We start from the raw sequence: 22,395 nt of genomic DNA on the forward strand, positions 1-22,395 counted from the left end.
AGCGGAATCAAACGAAATATAGTGAGACAAAAATTTTCGAAATTTTCTTTTTAGTGTTTCTTTTCATTAATGTATTTATTTTCTTGTACTAACAATTATTCTTTAAGTGGGTTTCACCCGTTGGATATTTTAAAAGTAAATAAATAAATAAATACGAGTTTACGTGAAGAATTTATTTAAGGAGTACCTATATTTGAATTTTAGTTTAAATATAATCACCTTTATTGCTTTCACTCACACCGATTTCTTTACAGTGTATGTACGGTTTTATCTACCTTCTAGATCTAGCATAATTTTTGTAGGATACTGAAAAAAAGGAATCGAGTTGAATTACGAAAGTAGGTTAATTTTCCCTGACATTTCCGTCAAAGCTCGCGTCCGCATAAAAACAAAATTATTAATTGCACCCTCCAGCTACTGAAGATCTTACCCCAAAGCCGCCCGTCACCTCATCGACTGCCTTCTATAACACCCGCCAAAGCTACGACAACTCTTCGTACGACGCCCGACGCTTCTACCTCGGACCGATAAACCAAGCGTGGGCGTACGCCCTATAGCGCACGTCTATTATGAAGTGTACAGGTGAGTCAGTACTGGTATTGACCGACAGACGTTTGCCAGCGTCTCCGCTAACGGTTGGGCGCTAGCGTCGCTCGGCGTCGAAAGACGCCGAGCTTCAGTTAGCGCCAGCCGCGAGTGAAGACATGTCTTTGTTTGAAAGTGCTACCATCGCGGGAGATAATTGGTAAGTCGATATTGTCTGCATGGCCCTGAACAGGTGTCTTTCGCCTCTGCCCATGAATAAACTCACATCCCGGTTTTGGTGGCGGGTACAACCAAAAGCTTCCAAGCAACCCTGAGCTTTTGTACGGTTCCCGCTAAAAGATTTGAAAAGTTCCGACGACGAGGGTTGTGGGTTTAGCGAAAAGGTGTTTCTTTTACTTAAAAAAGTATTTAGAAATCAGTTTGATTAGAAAATGAAAGGTTCGTTTAGACATTTCATTATCAAATTAACGCTCGGTGTCTGCGCAAGGGGTACTAGAAGAGTTTAATTTATGCATAGGCAGGAATTGATTACTGTTTAAATATTGAGTAGGTGAATTTTCAGGATACACATGATGTTTCTGTTAGTTTCAGCTCCTGAAAATTTGCGCGATTATCTGGAAACTGTTAAATCTAGGTTACTTACAAACTGCATCGCAAGACAATGGACGGAAATATGTTAAGTAAGGATTTTCACCTCACTTTTGAATAATTGAAATTTAATTTTCTATAGAACTATTTTTAAGAAAACAGAGAGAATTCGCTTAAACCATTTTGGTGGTAGTTCAGACTATAATCTCGTAAAATAGAATTCACGCATACCTCCTCTCGCATTCTTTATCTGAATAAAGTGTCTCTGAAAAAAAAGTTGTAGCTCGTTCTCTGGTACATTGGGTGTTGAAAAATAAATATTACAATCAATATTTACCTTATATTTATATTAACAAATACAAATAATGTTTGTATTCTTAAACATAACTATTTAAACTTGAAAATAGGTATAAGATTTAGTATACCTGAAACAACAATGAAGATATGAAAAAACTCCTAACAATAGGTCTTTTTTGTTTTCTGTCTTGAAAAAAAAACAAATTGTCTCTAACAGCCGTCACTATTGCTAATGAAACATGATATTAAAAAAGCCTGCATTTTTTCCTAATTTTGATGAATTTGAATTTGCCTCTTTCTATCATTTTATTTGTACATATTTAGATAGATTAGAAAAAATTGTATTTTTGCAATTTTCCATGTTAACCTGTGCCAAAGTTTGTAACTCGTTCTTTGGTAAATTGGGTGTTGAGAAATAAATGTTACAATCAATTTTTACCTTATATTTCGATTTACAAATACAAATAATGTTTACATTCTTAAACAAAACTATTTAAATTAGAAAATAATAATAATATTGCTAAAGAAACATGACATTAAAAAAAGGAGTGCATTTTTTCCTAATTTTAAAATTATTTTCAATACCTTTCTTTCATTTTATTTATAGATATTGACTACATTATGATTTGCTATATTCACCATCGCCAATTGCCAGTTTTATTATTTTTGATAAAGTAAGTATAGATATAACGTAACTTCAAATATGTACATACCTATCCAAATTTTAAATATTGTACAGTTTAGACAAAATTACAGAAGTACATCTAAGGTGCATTACTAAAAAATTGTGTTTTTGCAATTTTCCAAATTAACCTGTGCCAAAGTTAGTAACTCGTTCTTTGGTATAATGGGTGTTGAGAAATAAATGTTACAATCAATTTTTACCTTATATTTAGATTTACAAATACAAATAATATTTTCATTCTTAAAGAAAACTATTTAAACGTGAAAATAGGTATAAGATTTAATATACCTGAAACAACAACGAAAATATGAAAAAACTCCTAACAATAGGTCTTTTTTGTATTTTTTCCTGTCTTGAAGAAAACCAAATTGTCTCTAACAGCCGTCACTACTGCTAAAGAAACATGACATTAAAAAAAGGCTGCATTTTTTCCTAATTCTGAAATTATCTTTATTATCTTTCTTTCAGTTTATTTGTAGATATTGACATTAGGTTTGCTATATTCACCACCGTCCATTGCCAGTTTTATTATTTTTGATAAAATAAATATGGATATAACGTAACTTCAAATCTGTACCTATCCAAATTTTAAATATTGTACAGTTTATACACACTACATGTAAGGTGCATTACTAAAAAATTGTATTTTTCCAATCTTCCATGTTAACTCCTGACAAATTTTTAAATTTTTTGAATGAGTTATTCTATTGTAGAATCGGATTTTGTTGCTCCTCAACATCGCATGAAAATAAAGAGTAGAATGTAGGTATAAAATAAATCCAGGATAAAATATTTAAGGTCCTTAGACTAGAATGAATATTTCTACTTTATTGCAACCGTCTGAAATTACTATATTGCGGAACAAGTCAGCCATTTTCTCTAAAAATGTTTGTTCTGGATCAAAGGGTGGAAGCATACATCTGTTATTTATCTATACAGGGTGATATAAGCGTAAGAAACCTTTATTTAGAACACTCAGTATACGGGTACTAGAAGGTACGAATTCATTACTGTATAAATATTGAATATGTGAATTTTAAGGATACCCAGGGCCTTTCTGTCCATTTCAGCTCTTAACATTTTTGCAATTATGTGGAAACAAATCTAAACTATTTTGCTAGTAGCTGAGACAGAAAAATTATAATCTTAATAACTATTACTTTTAGTTACAAAATTATATAGAAAATGTATTTACAGTATGAGCAAAGCTATACTGATAGATATAAAATCTTCTCATATTCTTTATTATTGGTGTTGCTCAATTAATATTTACAATGAGTTATCTTAAAATTAGAATTAAAAATACAAATAATATTTGAATTCTTATATAAAATTGTTTGAACTTGAAAACAGTGATAGATATAAGATTTGGTACATTTAATAAACAAGAAATTTACGAAGATAGATTGTCATATTTCTAACAATCGGATTTTTTGCATTTTCTTTTCAATGTTAATTTATCTCTCATAGCCATCACAAGTCTGGAATTTTGAGAATCTTATTTTCGAGCTTTCATTTCATGTGGATATTGACAAATGTTATGCTCTTAACGATTTTATCGTTTTTGATAATTATAAGTTACCTAATAATGCGTAAAATGCAGCATTACTAAAGAAACATTAATTTTCAAATATACTCGAAATTAACTTCTCAGCAACTCAGCAAATGTTTGGATTTTTATAGGGGTTATAATAACTTCGTTGCAGTACTTTTTCGTTCATCCACCTCGCATGAAAATGAGCAGCAGAATGTAGGTATATAATCCGTGATAAAATCTTTAGGGGCTATAGACTAGAATGAATATTTGATACCTATTTCCACTTTATTTCATCCTCCTGGAATTATATTCTGGAAAAGGTCAGCCATTATGTATGAAAATGTTTGTTTTGGATCAAAGGCTCGGGGCATTTTAAATATCTCTGTTATTTATCTATACAGGATGATATAGACTTTGTTCAAATGTACTGCTATCAGAAAATTGTACTATACCAAGTCCGAGACCTTGAAATAACTAAAGTTTTTTTCTTTACATTCTCATATTTATTGTACTGCCATCCACACATCCTCTATAATGATTCTTTAGTAAAGGCTAACTAATGTAACTTTTGTTTATGTACACTACTGGAAAAAATTAAAGGAACAAAGATGTTTCATAATTTTTGTAACGATTTTTGAAAGTGACTTTTTATGGGTTTTTAGAAAATCTACCGCTAATTTGCAAATATTTATGAAGAGTCCAATGTTGAGAGAACTTTTTCAGCTCAATTGATCCATAATAACTCTGTAAATTGGCAAGTTGATCCACGCAAGCGTTTTCCTGTTCTAAATGATCCAAATGAAAGTTTTGAGAAGAAGCGAACTTTTTTTTGTTCAAGGGAATGTCACCTCCCACAATATTTTAGGGAGTCGCCATTATCGAATACATATTTTATGAGGCCATTTCCACATTTATCTTTCAGAAATGTTTCAACGCATTCCATTTTTAGATTTTTAAGTTCGATTTTGTAACAGATACATCAAGAAGCATGAATGGAATATATTTTGTTTTTACCCATCTAAATTCAAATATTTCATTCATGGGAAAGTTATGTCGACTAAATAAAAAGAAATAGAGGTGTACAGTGATATTATTACGTCTTCCATCAACATTATTTGGAAATCTCAAACAAAATATTTACAAAAACACATTCCGGAAGATGTGCGTTGAGACATATATTACAGGGTTAATTAATTTTTAGAAGTAATTTTAAATACACCTGTCTCCAAATATTTAGAATAGAAGAGATGAATTTGCGAGGCAAGTTAATTTCCAAACAGTTGTTTTTAACAGGCTTTGTTTGAAAAATTCTGACACGTTAATTAACACCCTTCCCCTCACCCCCTCGTAATTAATTGCCAAACGTTGTTTGTTTACGGCGGCTGTCAATGTGCATGTTAAATCATACAGAATATCTACACTGATACGAAACTGGAAGAATATTAGATTCTTATACAGGGTGTGACGAAAAGAAAATACATATCGACGTTGTTTCCTAATTGATTGCTATGTGGAAACAACTACTAAAATAACTAAATTACCTAACTAAACTAAACTATTACTAACTAAATTAAACTACCAAACTAACTAAAACTAAACTAACTAAAGTACTACTAAGTAAATAAACTAAACTATCAAAACTAAAAAACTACTACTAACTAAACTAAACAACTACTAATTAAACTAAACTAATGATCTAACTATGCATGTTGCTATGAGGAACTACTACTAAACTAACTGAACTACCTAACAAAAATAAACTAGGTACTACTAACTAAATTAAACTACTAAATTACTACTAACTAAACTAAACTAAGTACTACCAACTAAATAAACTAAACTATCAAAACTAAAAATCTACTACTAACTAAACTGAACTACCTAACTAAATTAAACTACTACTAACTAAAATAAATAACTACTAATTAAACTAAACTACTGATCTAACTAAAACTACTAAAACTAAGCCGCTTAATTAAAAAATTAAAACTACTAGCAAAACTAAATTGGAACTGGAACTGGAAATATAAGAAATAATTAAAAATTTACTATACTACATTTCGTATTATTAAATTTAAAATTGGGAACACGAGTTTTCTCTCGACTTATAACGCAACCACTTGCAGAGAGTTCCAGGAATGGTTATTGTAACTCGTGAGAATGCGCGCGATAGTTAGCTATTATAGAGGCCAGATCTCAGAAGCCGAAAACAAGAGTATGAAGAAAATATCAATATAAAAGGCTAATTATAACGTGCAGGCATTTCATTAAAAAATAAATTAAAAAAGCAAACATTCCGACGGAAGAGATGATTGTATTTTTTGTCTGTTTATTATTTTGTGACCTGTGAAAAAAATTGATTAAACCAAACTTCAAAACTATAAATACATAAAAAATACACACAGCTCTCAGCACATCAGTTAGGTAATTTGCAGTTTCGAATCAATATGTTTTTTTTATTAAAACTGGGAATAACGTTTCAGTAATTTGATACACTTCTTTCACCGTTCACTGAGCTTACTAATCTAAACTACTACTAACTAAATAAACTAAACTACTACTAACTAAACTAAACTGCTAAAGTAACTAAACTAACCTAATTAAACTAAACTACTACTAACTAAACTACTAAATCAACTAAAACTAAACTAACTAAACTACGTAATCAAGCTAAACTACTACTAACTAAACTACTAAACTTACTAAAACTAAACTAACTAAACTGCCTAACTAAACTAAACGACTAAACTAACTAAACTACTAAAACTAAACCACTTAATTAAAAAATTAAAACTGCTAGCAAAACTAAATTAAAACTAAAACTAACTGGAACAGGAACTGAAACTAAAAAAATAGTTAAACATTTACTATAATACTACATTTCTTATTATTAAATTTAAAATTGGGAACACGAGTTTTCCCTCGAGCTAGAGCGCAACCACTTGCAGAGAGCTCGAGGAGTGGTTATTGTAACTTGTGAGAATTCGAGCAATAATTAGCTATTGCAGAGGCCAGATTAAATCTCAGATAAAGCCGAAAAGAAGAGGGTGAAAAAATACCAGTATAGAAGGACAATATGGTGCAGGCATTTTATTAAAAAATAAATTAAAAGAAAACATTCTGACGCAAGAGATGATTGTTATGAGAAAAATGACATACGTAATTTTTTTTGTCTGTTTATTATTTTGAAAAAATTTATTAAACAAACCCCAACAAAGTTAATACATAAAAAATACACACAGCTATCGGCAACATCTGTTAGGTAATTTGTAATTTCGAATGATCAATATGTTTTCTTTACTAAAACTGAGATTAACGTTTCAGTAATTTGATACACTTCTTTCACCGTTTCGTGAAACAATCGCGGTCTCTTTTAATTTTCTTTTCACGGTATTAATGGCCTCTAAACATTCGGTCGAACTTCATCGAATTATATGACAATTTTCCTAAACTTGTTCCGAGATACAGGGTGCTGAAAATTTTGCAACTGTCAATGTTAGGTTCTTAAAATTTGGCAGTTATTGTACGTTGGTAAAGAGCTGCATTTTTAATATAAAATCAATTTTTATCTGCCGCCAGTGACATAGTTATGTGTGAGTCAATCGATGTATTCCTCGTTTTTAAAAATTTTTTATTATTTTCGGGCTCTCCTAACATTTTACAACAAAAAAGTTGTCTTTTTTGCCTAATACTAACCTATTCTTAGAAAAATGGCCGGCAACTAATAATAATCATAGAAATAATCAGTTTCGACACAAAATTAAAGCAGATGATGAAAATTGTCATATTCTGATCAAACTCACGATTCCAATTGTTTCATCATCGATTGTCTCACTCGTTCAAAAATTGCTAGAGAAATTTGTATGACAACTTAGAATTATTCGATTTCATAACTTGTTTTCATCTACTTGGTACGGGTGTCTTATACATAAGAGACTTGAGGTAACCCCGTACATAAAAGTCGCAATGATTCATATCGGGACTGCGAGCTGGCCAAGCTTGGGGACCTGCACGTCCAATCCAGCGATTAGGAAAGGTGTGGTCGAGCAACACGGCTAAAATGAGCTTGGCGTTCTGCGTTTTGCCAAATTTTAAGAACCTGACATTGACTGTTTCAAATTTATTTCAAATATTAATATATTTTTTTAAATTTTCAACACCCTGTGTCTGGGAATCTAAGCGTTTCCGGTCACATATTTATAGGTACTTTTTTCTTTAAATACCTACAATAAGAAATTGTGCCCTGAAGTTACGGACCGTACTTAGGAAACACCCTGTATGTTTATTGCGTTGACAAGGTGTGCTATAAATGCAATTTTTCGAGTTTTGTACATCGTTTTTAAGATTATTTCGTTATCTCCAAAACATCACATCTGATCAGCCTCGGCAATTTTTTTACAAGCTTTCTTTGTACAAAATTACAGAAAGGTCCGGTATAATACACTACTTCAGCAATAAAAGAAATTAATCGTTATAAGTGACTCCGTCGTTAGAGTTATTAGGCCGCACAAAAAATTTCCGTGTCGAACTAGTTCCTTAGAAACATTACCTTAATTGACCTATAAATTTTTTATAAGTATTAAAAACACGATTAAGGCTCAATACAACAATGTATTCGCTTTCCGGCCCTTAGCTACTTGTACAATCGTAAATTTGCGCAATAAAAATATGATCGGCAATAAAATTTGAAACCTCTTTTCTGTAATAAGCTAAGTTACGGCTATACATTGTACGAAATCCTTCTGTGACGAATTACATATTCCTTAGGAATACTGCGTAAAAAAAGGATGAGGACGTAATAAAAAACGGACATATATGGAGGCGGAGACGTAAAAATGATTTAACACAAATATAAAATGTTGATGTGATTATATGACAACACCCAAACGACATCTTTGTGGGCCCTCGAGAGTAAAATCTGTCGCGAATAAATAAATAAAATATGAGGATTTCCAATACGTTGTATTTTTAACAAAAGCGCGTGTAGGAGAGACAGAATTCGACAGGATTTTATTTTATAAGAACGTATAAAACAGGCATGATTTACTACGCCTCGACATACAGGCTGTCTCACGGAGACATGACGGCCCATTAGAATATTTCAGAGACTACTTCGATGTCAATTTTGAAAATTCGGGCTCTGGGATATTTCTCTTTAAATAAAATAATGCCATTGTTGTTATGGCGACTTCCTTTTCTGTTGGAAATCGCCATCTACTTATTTGTTTTAAATGGTACACCCTGTATTTTTTACGTATTTGGATTATACGCGTAATTTTAGGGGGACTTTTAAAAATCTTTCCTATATTTATCTCAAATGGTCTTCGAGATACTTCAATTACTTCAAAAAAAGTTGCTTTTCGATAGCATAATTTAAAAATGTCTATTTTTTACATTGTGCAAGTTGAAGTATTGACGTTTCAAAGGGAAATAGTAGGATGCAAATCAAATCAAATCATTTATTGGTGTCGATACATTAAAATGTTTACACAAGTCAAAGAAAGAAAAACACGAAAGATTCACAACATATAAACAATATTACACTAAAGCTAAAAAACGTATTCAGATAAATATAACGTAAACAGCATAAAAATAAATATTACGATAACATTCAATATATAATTATCTAAAAGCTGGTCAGTAAAGAACTCATCACAATTATTGTAAAACGCTTTTCTCTTAAGATATTTTCTAATTCTGGCCTTAAGGAGGTATATCGGGTTTACTAAAATGCACAGATGTGCTTGAAATTTATATAGCGTATTACCCAGTGCTCCCTCTGTGCGTCATATTTTTTTGAAATTTTTTTGAATCTAGATTTTGAGATATTGTTGTTGAAAGTTGTTCATTTTAACATAGGTCTATACGGCGAAGATGGACGGTGCGGCTCTCTTTTTGTCCATAACTGAGAAAAAAATGTAGAAATTGTGAAACAAAACTTTTCCATAGATAGTACACAGTATTATCTAATTTCTGTTGTAAAACTAATGTAAGTTTTGAACATAGTACAGCTGTATTAATTAGAAACAGAAACCAATAATTGCATTTCTGTCTGACTTGAGGATTAATGTGACAACGACGCAATCAGCTGACAGCAAGGAGGGAATACATTTGAAAGACTTGATAAAAACGAAATTGATTTCAAACATATACATTTTCCCTAAATCCCATATACATTGTTATCAACAATAAATTATCCACAACAGATGATTTTTTGTAATGTTTTTAAAAAACTAAATTAATTTAAAAAGGCTAGGAAGCTGTGATATATTTATGGGAATAAAAAATACAGTTGATAAATCCTTTTAATATATTTAATGGTTTATAAAACCATCGTAATCCGTACCCAGCAATATTAGGGTTACATAAAGTTTTCTTTACTTGATTAATATAATTAGTAATACTTGAGATAAAGGCATTTGTACAGAATAACAAAGGAACATAAATATTTCTCAGTAAACTTTACATCTAAAAAATTAGTTATAGTTGCTAGCTAGCAATTTCATAGCCATCCTACAACAGTCTATAACAGAAAAATTAAAAGAGATAGGTATAGGGAAGTGACATAGATAGATAGAGAGTAAAGTTCTTCAACAGACTTTGACTAAATATACAGCGTGTTCCATTAAGAAAAACCAAGGTTTGGCGGTTCGAAATTAATCAAATTCGACAATAAATATTCACCACCCCGTATAAAACTAAACAGTTTTTTAAAGTAACTGTAACAAAGGATAAGCATGCCCTATCTCTATTTCAAATATCAATTTTGAATTAGGCTATCGAAATGCAACTTTTTATGAAAGAATTGAAATATCTCGAAGACCATTAGAGATAGATATAGGGAAGTTTGATAAAAGTCGCCCTAAAATCACGCATAGAATCCAAATATGCAAAAAATACTGGGTAGTTTATTTAAAATAAGCAAGTAGATGATAACTTCCGGTATAACGGAAGTGCCGTAACAATGGCATTATTTTATTTAGAGAGAGTACCTCCGGAAACCCCAAAGTCTAAACTTTCAAAATTGAAATCGAAGTAATCTCTGAAATATTCTAATGGGCCGTCACCGTTAAACATCCTGTATGCTTAATAACATATTGAATTATTGTAATTGAGGAAAATGGGCTTCTACAATCAGCAATGTGTTTAAATTTGTACACGATAAATAAACATTGGTATCTATTCGGATCGTACTGACTTAAGTTTGTTATTGCAAGGGTGTAAATATTATTGTCTTAGTTCAAATATTCATAGTACCACACAAATAAACTGATACACATTATGCGATTCTGGGCAATTTTAAGTTTTTCCATACAAATTTAATGATTCTATGAATTAAATGCACGTAATAATTGACCTTGTTACTGTAAATATGTAAAATATCAACTATTTGTTCACTTTTACGTGAAAATGAATCGTAGTGATTTAATACACAGGTACATTTATTATAGGAAAAGATTTGTTACGTCGTTTCTTTAAGCTGCGAGGAGAGAAATATTTGAAACTTTGCTGGAAATATATCTTTTCAAGACTACGTATTTCTTAATTCACTAGTAGATAAAACTTTCAAGATAAATGCGATTGGACTCGGCTGTGTAATAACTTCTGTGCTAGATTGCAAGTCATTTTTCAGATTTTCCTTCCCGAAATGACTGGATAAGTCACCGAGGAGGGTTTGAATAGACTCTTTATGAATTTGCTCAGTTTTATTTTAGATGGATTTATTTTTATTCATCGCCTTGCGAACTGTATGAAAAATTTAAATACAAAATCTTGAAAACTTATTGATAAATCATTATTTTATAAGTTTATGGATATTCTGTGATTTGTTTTCCCTTTCTAGAAGGACAAATAAATTAATAGATCAATAAACAAACTTGCAATTTTCAGTTTGGAACTATTTTATACAGGACTCATATTCTCAAACTTGAGGCATTTCTTCAACAGGATTTAGTGACTGCTCGCGAAATTTGGTCACATTTTGATAATCTGTAATAAAAAGTATGGTAAAATTCCTCGAACTATCCATAGTAACCTGTTACCGTAAATATAAGCCCTATTTAATGCAAAAAGAGCGAATTCCCGAGCAGCTTTTGCCTGACCCTGGGACAATTTGTTTATAACACTGTTTTGCACGTCCTACATTGTTTTTGAAATTTTTCTTTGTCGATACGCTTCTTTGGATCGATTAGAACCTTATTATACGATATTAACTTCTAAAATTAACGTTTAATAATTAAACAATTACACAGGCCGACAAAATTAAAAAAAAAATTCCAGAGATCAGACACTACGCTTCCGATGGCATTTGGCGCGCTGAATCCGAATCTGGCCTCAGAATTGATCCATCACCCTAGGTTTCCGAGATATTCTAACCTAAAAGTGCAAAATACACGTACTTTTGCTATATTCAAGGTTATGTAACTTGTCGAAAAAAATTTTTTTCTCAAAACTGAAAACATCATTGGAAACGACTATCTTTCCCCTTCAAAACGCATTTTTTTATTTGCTGTATTTTTCGCGGAGATATCGTCAATTTAAGATGACCAGTATGGCTATATTATTACATCATGGCTAACCCCATAACACTGAGCGCTGCTAGCCCTAATTGTTAGGAACGTTAACCCCAAGCCCTATAACCGCACAACACTAAGCGGAGCGAGCCCTCATCGTCAGGAAGGTTAACTTCAAGCTCAAGCCCTATAACCCAATAACACTAAGCGCTGCGAGCCCTAATCGTCAGGAAGGTTAACTCCAAGCCCTATATGTCTGGAAGGTTAATCCCAAGCCCTATAACCCCACAACACTAAGCGCAGTGAGCCCTAATCGTCAGGAAGGTTAACTTCAAGACCTATTACCCAATAACCCGAGCCCTTTAAGGCTCGTAGCGCTTAGTGATATTGTGTTATAGGTCGAGCCGTGGTTTAATAAGGTAGCTATACTGATCATCTTTAATCGACGATATCTCCGCGAAAAATTAAGCTTTTTACAAATAAAAAAATGCGTTTTGAAGGGGAAAGATAGTAGTTTCCAATGATATATTCAGTTTTGAGAAAAAGTTACATAACCTTGAAGAAAGCAAAAATACGTGTTTTTTGCACTTTTAGGTTAGAATATCTCGGAAACCTAGGGTGATGGATCAATTCTGAGGCCAGATTCGGATTCAGCGCGCCAAATGCCTTCGGAAACGTAGTGTCTGATCTCTGGAATTTTTTCCTTGTTGGCCTGTTATTTGCAAAAAAAACGAAATTAATTCACAAATGTCTGGAGCAACAATTTTACGGTCAATCAAATCGGCCTTTGGCACACTTGTTGGTATTGGATTGACTGTCTTTTCCATAAATTTCATCAACATCCATCGCTTTTTGCAATAATAATGCGCAATTTTCGAAAACTGATTTTTCCGAGTTCGATGTTTATTTTACAGTTAACAAATTGGTGAAATATGACTTTAGGTACCTTAAATTGTAGGTAATTTAATTGCATACAACATAAAACAACCAATTTTCCGATTGATCGTCTCCCATAGGCAGTAAAAAAAATTAAGGAATACGTAATTTTGCTACTACTTATTTGCAATTTGCTAACTTAGTATCACTATTTCCGGGTTAGTTTTTTGATATTATCACTGTCACAAAATGCAATAAAACGTCTACTAATAATTTTTTTACGTTCAAATTCTATTCGGCTGAACTATAATGGATGTTCTTGGTATTCGTGGAGATATAAATGCGTAACACTAATTTATGAAAATAAAAATATCTGCTCAACGGTTGGCTTTAGCCATTTTCAATAAGTATACCTTTTTTGTTCAAAAAAGTCCAATATTTCATATTTTGTTACTAAAAGCTTTATACGGGGGTTGGCAAAAACGTTACTACATATTCAATGCATACCTTGCCTGCTCGACACTCAAAAATCAATATTATATTATTTATCCCATCAGTAAAAAACCTCTCTGTTGAAAATTTGAAACATTTCTGACTAAAATTATAGAAATTATTAAGGAAAAACCATTTTTTGTTTTTCACTTTGACACCCTGTATCTTTTTTATTATGCGACTTGGGATATAGGTATGTTAGGTTAAATCGACTTATTTTCACCCAATGAATCACTGGTATCATTTGTGTCCCTCCATTTAAATACACCCTGTATATGAGATGCTAAATTCTGTATGGTTATTATTTCAACTGTTTCGTGCTTGCACTATTATTGTTTAATTAATCTTGAATTTCATCGTCGGTGAAATTGTGTTAAGTAGCTATTAATCACGACGACCAAACACCGAATGGGATCCAGATATCATAGAAATTAAATTAGTTATCACCGATGTCACATTGCCTGGATATACTCAACAATTTATCGATATCTGGGTACACACTTTGGCATCAGATAATTAATTATTTACATATGTTTTAATTCAATGAACCTGTTGGTCCTGTTTTAAATTGGCTTTTACTTGGATATACCGTTTATCATTTTTTCGGGTATATAAACCAATAACTAAGTGGCAATTTAGATAAATTGCCATGCAACAAACTCAAAACGACTTTTCTATTATAATTTTTATTTTCATACACATCCACTGACGACAAATGAACATAAACTATCTTTTTTTCCTCTAATTCAGCTCATAATTCGATCAAATTTGCTGCTATAACGGCAATAAAAGTTATTAATGGTTCCGTAATGTCGTCGGTAATATATAACTTTCGTAATAATACCGACATAGTAGCAATTGCAACAACCGTTATACAAATATTGAATAATATGAATAATGTTGTGTGCCGATATATATTTTTTCAGGCATAAAACTGTTAATATTACAAATAGAGACAACAGGTGTAAACCTGTCACAACTTTGAAATCAGTTAAGCATAATTTACGTCAATTACGTTAAAGTTTACCACTACAGTCGTTTGTTGGTAGGTACTTTCGCTCTTTTTTTTCAACCTAATTTTGTTTCTCACCCTTTCATTCAAATGTATTATACTTATACATACAGGGTCGAAAAGTCTCCATGGTTCATCGGCCGTTAAGATCCACTTCTTATTTGTGGAAGGGCGAAATGGGCGGTGACTATTAGACGCCTTCATTATAGCCATCTTTCTCTATCGCACGGATTTCTATGACTTACTTTATCGCTCTCACGTAACGGCTGATGAACCACGGGGACTTTCCGACCCTGTATGTATTGGATAGAATTTTCCTGTGATGTTTTTTAACGCACTCTTTTCCTGTTCATGATACCCTACCATTAAATAGTTTCTGTGAAAATCGTCTGGGAAAGAATGTTTCCTCAATTAATTTCAAATTATATTTCGCATGTCAAACACGAATTAATAGATAACATCATAGTTGTGGTTTTTGATCAACTGATGTGTTGGATTGGTCGGATACGACTCAGATTTTGTTTCTCTGTTGTTCAATGCGTATATTTAAACGTTCCTTAATGAAAATATGTGTTTGTGGCCTTCTATTTTGTGCAAAAAAGCTGTCACAATCGTGTATAGACGTATTTTAGTATAATTTCACAAAGCAAACGTATTATTTTTACTGACAAAAATCGAGAAATAAGTGAGATTGTAGAAAAACGCTCAGACCCGTCGATTTTAGATTAAAGGGGGACATTCTTTGCTGGTATTTTTGACTCCGCCACTTTCATCCCCAAGCAAGGGTAAGCATCACCACAAAATATTTAAATGGCATTGGGGGTTGAGTAGTATTTCTTTTGAAAGCTCTTACAATTCTCTTTACAACAGACTTTAAATTTTATAATTCCGCCCAATACTTATTAAGAATTTTAATTTTAAAATTGAAACTTGTGTACAAACAATTAGTAACGGTAAAAATGTCAGTCATTCTAGTTAAATACGCCAGTGGTATAAATTTAGTATTTCTTGCGTTACATTGGTTTTTGACGATTTGTTATCAATTGAAAAAAAAACAATTGTAAAAAACAGAAATGAATGCTATACACACACAATGAACGTAAAATTAGTGAATTCCAAATTATTTTCAAGTATCATTTGGAAGCGTTGATTGGTAGTTTATTGAATTGTGTTTTCGAAAATTAAACATTATGGTTTATTCCATTGCGGAAAGGGTAGGTATCATTTCGATTTACTTTATGAACAATAAATGTGCGAATAGAACAGCTCAACTATTTAATGAACAACATCAAGATCGACATGTCAGGAGGAAGTATGTTCTAGAGCTAGTAAAATTTCAAGAGTCAGGGAACATAGCCAATAAAAAACGAGAAATTGAAAAACCTATAGTTAATGAAGCTAGTGAAGTTGCAGTTTTGGACAAGTTCATCTTGATCCTACATTAAGTACGAGGCAGCTGGCATCTGTGTCTGGCATCAATCGAACTAGCATACAAACCATTTTGAAGAATAAATTCCATCCATACAAACCACATTTAGTCCAGGAACTTCATGAGGATAATTATGACCACCGTTTGCATTTTTGCGAAATAATGAGTGAGCGAGCAGGGAACGATCCACAGTTCCTTTTTAACATCTGTTTTTCTGATGAATGCAGTTTTTTCTTGAATGGGACGGTAAATCGTCACAATTGCCGCTATTGGTCCGATTCAAACCCAAGAGTTTTTCACGAGGTGCATACACAGCAACCGGAAAAATTAAATGTATGGGCTGTAATTTTCGGTGACCGGCTCGTGGGTCCTTTTTTTTTCTACCTGGTTATTTGACTGGCCAAGTGTATTTGCAGTTACTGGAAGACGCTATTGACCCTGTCTTGACTAATATTATTGAAAATGTTCCAGAATATGATGAAGATCATTTGATTTTTCAACAGGACGGTGCTCCTCCGCATTATGCGTTAATTGTCCGTCAGTATTTGGACCAACGTTTTCTACGGAATTGGATTGGGAGAAGAGGCAGCACTGAGTAGCCTCCACGATCACCGGATTTATCGCCACTTTGTTCCTTTTTTGGAGATACCTAAAAAGTAAAATCTATAAAACACAGCCAGCGTCGCTGGAAGATTTGCGTCAAAGAATCGTCAAAGAATCGTCGACGAATGCCGTCGAATCACTCCGGAAATGCTTCGGAATGTGCGCGAACGTTTCGAACAAAATCCTTATTCTTGTATGAAAGCGGGCGGTCATCAGTTTGAACATTTAATCAACTAAGTAGTAAGCATCTAAACATAATTTAAATTTTAAAATGTAATTTTTTTTCAAAGTATTGGGCGGAATTATAAAATTTAAAGTCTGTTGTAAAGGGAATTGTAAGAGCACTCAAAATAAATATTACTCAACCCCCAATGCCATTTAAATATTTTGGGGTGATGCTTACCCTTGCTTGGGGGTGAAAGTGGCGGAGTCAAAAATACCAGCAAAGAATGTCCCCCTTTAATCTAAAATCGACGGGTCAGAGCGTTCTTCTACAATCTTGACGCAGTTCCTGAAAATGGCTTTGTTTCGTTTTCATTTGGCCACCCTGTATAGTACTTTAAGACCCCATTAATGGTTTTAGCAAAAAAAATTTCTTTTCCATGGAACATAACCTCAAATATTTAAAAAAAAATGCGATTTTGGCACTTTTAGGTTAGGATATCTCGAAAACCAGAGCCAACTGAGAAATTTGGACCTCGGAATCGAATTCAGCGCACCAAAATCCGTTGGAGAAGTATATTCGTGTTGTTGGGTTATAATCTTGCAGGCTTATGTAATTAAGGAAAACCTTTTTCAGACTAGAAACACGAACACCCTCTCTATGTTCGGGACTCGAGTCTCGGAAAAACTACTTCTGCGAGAAAAGCATTATATGGATTACTATTTTTCCAAGAGAAACTCCCCCAATTTTCTTCAATTATAAACGGGACACACTGTATGTATCCTTCACTGCAGTTTCAAGTTGATAACATTCTTCCTTCGTAACACCATCAATCCAAGTTATGCAAACTTCCTCGGTTTATAAATTCGCTTGCTTCCTATCAAATATCAAAAAAAGAGCAGGGTAGCACCTGAGACCAGCCAGTTCAGCATAAAATGGGTCACATCGAGTTATATTAAAACACCTGCACCCTGCTGAAGCGACAACCTAATCCATATACGTTTAAAAACGAGCCTCGAAAGAGTCGTAACCTATTCAGAAAAAAGCAACGCCCAATTTTACGCAGTTTAAATACCACCTTTGAATCTGACACTAATTAATTTCTCGCATGTCGCACCTCAAACTGACCAAGCATTCAGGAATAAACTGAAATTGTTTACAGAAATAAACTGAAAATGTAACGACGCAATACGGGTAGGCGTTGTTGAACGTAGCTTATATTAGGCTGTATCGAATGTCAAGTTATTGACATTCGCTTACCCGCGTTGGCCGAAGTTTGCTACATTTTGTCGCTTCATAGACCTCAATCAACCCGGCCGATTCACTGTCAGGAAATTAACAGATTATCGATCGGAATTTTGTCCTGTGCTGGGGAGGTTTTTAAATTTCTACTCGGGTTCGACCTAGATTCCAAACAGGTATTGCGTATACAGAGATACTATCAATTTTAAATCTATTATATCTTAATAAATGGTCTGACGCTGACAAAGTGTTACAAAAAACGCGGTTAATTTATGCATTAGTGAGATTTCTTACTGATGCACCGCAAGTGGATGTTGTTTGTTTAAGGTTATACGAAATAGGATCTCTCTACTCACCGTACGTAATTATTCAAAACAATATTCTTCAGAAGTAGAAGTTGACATTGTTACAATTTCGCATCACAAATTTAACCGACATGTACATGTTTGCTAGCCGAAGCATTTCACTAAACTAAAGATTAGTGATGTCAAATAGACAGCTTGAAAGTAGATTAGCTCAGTATATGACAGTTTTTAGGTCCGAATTCTTGACACATGCACCGATTGACGTGAAATTTTAACAGTAAGTAGAAAATTGCTCAAGAAACAAAAGTTACATAGTGCCGATGTGTGCTTTCACCCTGGGTTGAATTGCCACACCTGCTTCTCGAGGGTGGCAATGAAGGCACCCATTTTAATAGCAAAAATTAATAGAGGGATGAATTCTACGCAAAAAATCCTCTATAACGTTCTTTCCAAAAATTAATATTTTCCGAGTTATTTGCGATTGAAAATGTATATTTTTCATCTAAAAGGTGCATGTTTTTCAACCATTTTTGATAAATAAAGCTTTTGAAATAACGAATCGACTTATTTTTTGTTGATTACCGTAGATGTAATAATAACTGAGTTATCACTCTCTAAAGGTGATTATTTATTTTTCGGAAAGTAAAATCGAACAATTTACTGTAAAATAATGGCGAAAGAACTCATTTTTAGAAGAAAATGAATATAACCTTTTTTAAAGTGCTTGGAAAGACCTTTAAAATCTTTTTGAAAAAATTTCGTAGCTCAAAAACTCCCGGAGTTATGATGAAAATAAAGTAGTCATCTCTTTTTTTCGGAGAAAAAATCAACCATAAAATCTATGGCTGAACCATAAAAATAGAAACTAAGCGTAATCCATGTACGGTTGACTTTATTTAGGTACCAATAATAGGCTCTGCAAGTTTAACCGGTTTAGAATGCCTAAATTTAAAAAAAGTTTTAAATAATGAAAAATTTTTTTTTTAATTTTTTAAAAAATTTCTTTTTTTTCGAAGTAATTCAAAAACTAAACAAGATACGTGAAAAATGCAAGAGTTCAAAATTAAAGATCTCTTTTTTTAAAATATTATTCTCTTTCAATTTTTCTGTAGAGCAAAAATTAACTGAGAAATTAAGTTTTCTAATTTGCATTTGCGTGTAAGAACCACCTTCTTTGAACCCTTAAAACCTAAAAATCTCGAAAACGAAGAGTTCAAGACGTTTCAACTATAAAAGTTGATTTGTAGCTCTTGCAATTCCCTGCAAACTGCTTTTTGGAGCATTGAAAAATATTAAAAATTAAAAAAGTTATCGTGAAAAACGAATTGCATTATTCACTGAAAATTGTCGGATTGTGTAGCTGTTAAAGAAATACAGGCTCAAAAATTGGGCGACATCAAGGACTTTACATCTGTTCTGGAGCGCTTGCAGTTCAAGTCCTTCGTTAAGACTACTAACAAGAAAACAGCTGTGAAACTATCATCTCTTGTCCCCACAGTTGATGCTCTGATCCAACACATTAAGAGACTTTTTTTACAAACTCAGGTGTGGCTTGGTAATGATAGGATTAATCCAACTGATTGTGGATGGATTAAAAATGAAAATTCTCTCCCGCCAGTAAAAATGTTCAACCAGCCTTCACCCGAGAAATTTTTAAAAATGACATTTTGCAATTGCAAAAAAGGATGCGGTCCGACTTGCAGTTGCCACAGAGCTGGATTCTATTGTACTGCGACATGCGGAACATGTTCTAGGAACGTTTGCAAAATTGTCTTCCAATCACGGACCAAACAGAGGAAGTCGATAGTTCTTGAGATGATATGTAAATTTTTGATAATAAAGTATAAATGTATATTACACAAATAATTTTTCTTTTCCCTTTCACTAATTACATAATTTAAGTTTCGAGTTTTAAGTAATCTCCTTGAATTTATTAATGTATCGTTGAGTGTTTTGAAGCAGGTAAAAATTCTTCAATTCCTCATTAAGGATTGTTTTTAAGGGTTGAAACGTTGCAATGACTCATCAGTAATATTATAAACAGTGATGAGTCTTTCATTCATTATAATTGCTATGAAGATGTGAAAAAAATTTTTTGCTTTATTTTCTGCAATAAAGGTGGTTTTTTATACGCAAATACGTAGGACGGAAGGGCACAGAAAAGAAAAACAGAATCCAATGCACTTGTTTATTATATTTCTTTATGTCTAAAAAAAAATATTATAGTCATAAATTTCCGATTTTGCACAAAAATACAAAATATCTTTAAGCATTTAGAAGACATTCATAAAAAAATTAATTATTTTAAGAAAAAATATCTCGACAGGGTGATTCTCAAAACCCTGGATGTAAAAGTTAAAACTACAACAACATTTTAATTGTTAATTTACTGTGTATTCACAGAAACTATACAAGTTTATTCGAGGTTTCTATAGGAAGACATATCACCCCTCGAAAAGTATGCAAAACGATGGGTCCTAAAATTATAGCTGTTCGCTGTTATGCCACAGTTAATTCCTGGAATAGAACATTTTGTTTTATCAAGCAGCTAATCGAAATATGTGCCTGTGTCACGCGATTTCAAGACGATTTTCGCAATATATTTTTATTTTCCACGTGACATATTAGAAACGACATATAATGTAGTAAAAATGAGAGTATATCAAAACGACAAAATGTAATAATACCTTACATTCAAACAACCCTAAATTAAGCTTGATGATATTGAGCAAAGCACGCAAGTAGGAATAATCGTTTTACAATAAAGTATAATTTTCAGTTTGAAATTATAGTTGTTTGTTAATTCATGCACTTTATAAATAATGTTTAATTAATGTGAATTATATAATCATATACTTAGATTTTCCTTTCAGTATTTGTAAGGATTTCTTGGAAACAAACCGATAAGCACGGCGAATGACAGTATCGTTTTCGAAAACTTTAACTTTGTTGAAGGTTCTTGACATTTACTGTGGGTTAATAGCACTTGGCTGAAAGAAAAAGTTCGAGCGGAATTGGGAAAATTCCCAGTCTAGCTAGATGTTGTACAAACACCATGAAATGTGCGTGACTCGAGACAGAGCTCCGGCTGAGAAGCAAACCAGTCTCCGCAAAAACTATTACAAAGAACGTGGACGAACTTGAACGTGTTTTGAATCGAATAAGGACATAGCAGGAAGACGAAGAGAAACTGTGAAATTTACTGATAATTTTTTCTTTTATTTCACTAGTGATAATAATGTCAATAATGATGTCTTTTAATTTCACAAATTATAAAAAATTTAACTCATTTGTTGAAAATAAGAACGGGAAAGAGACTTTTTATATAATCGAAAATATCCGACAAATACGAGTAGTAGCAGTTTAACAAGAAAATATAATTTACACAAAATAATCTAAACGGTTATGTTTTTTAATTGTTCTTAAATTCTGAAATTATCATATGCAGCATTACAATTAGCGATTTGGTTCAAACTCTAAATAAACAGTTAAATATCAAATTAAAATATAATTTGCCATTACTCTACTATTCAAAAGCTCAAAAAAAAATTAAATCTCTGGAGGATCATCGAACCAAGATTTAATATCCAAGCAAATAAAGTGACAGAACTTTCTTATAACTTGTAGAGGGCTTTTAAAAGGTTCAAAGTCGATTTATAATCTATTTATGACTAAATAAAATGGGCCAAAGACTTCCTACTGAACAGAATTACAATACCCATGTAACAAGATAGCGAACACGCCTTAAAATGTAATAAACAATAAAATAAATTGTCGTTGAGAGCTGAAAAAGATATCTCTTATTTGTTTCTGAAATTGATACCGACAATAATTTACTTATCCTTTATCCTGGTACATTGTGAATAAATTCGGTAAATTCAGTAAAAACAATTCCTTTCCTTTTCTTTGTTTGTAAAGCCCCTAGGTAAAACACAAACATATCTAGATGTAAAGTTTTTCTGAGTATTAAAGAAACACCCTATCGTAAAATATTGATGGTTCAATCGTAACTTTAAACCTACATAATATTATCTACTTGTAGGTGTGCTTTGGACATATTATAATTAGCAATTAGTTACAGTAGTGCGCTGTATATTATCACGCAAG

At 32.5% G+C, this 22,395-nt stretch overlaps 1 protein-coding gene across 1 annotated transcript in view; it reads left to right on the plus strand.

The window, feature by feature from the left end:
- The first annotated feature begins 677 nt into the window (after positions 1 to 677).
- LOC108914228 (leucine-rich repeat-containing G-protein coupled receptor 4) overlaps positions 678 to 22,395 on the plus strand; it is a 151,910-nt gene continuing 130,192 nt past the window's right edge. The window contains exon 1 of the mRNA XM_018719999.1: positions 678 to 745. The gene's annotated coding sequence lies outside the window, so the exon portion shown is untranslated. The remainder of the gene's footprint in view (positions 746 to 22,395) is intronic.

This window comes from Anoplophora glabripennis, unplaced genomic scaffold, assembly GCF_000390285.2.
Source record: "Anoplophora glabripennis isolate ALB-LARVAE unplaced genomic scaffold, Agla_2.0 scaffold16, whole genome shotgun sequence".
NCBI classification, from domain to species: domain Eukaryota; kingdom Metazoa; phylum Arthropoda; class Insecta; order Coleoptera; family Cerambycidae; genus Anoplophora; species Anoplophora glabripennis.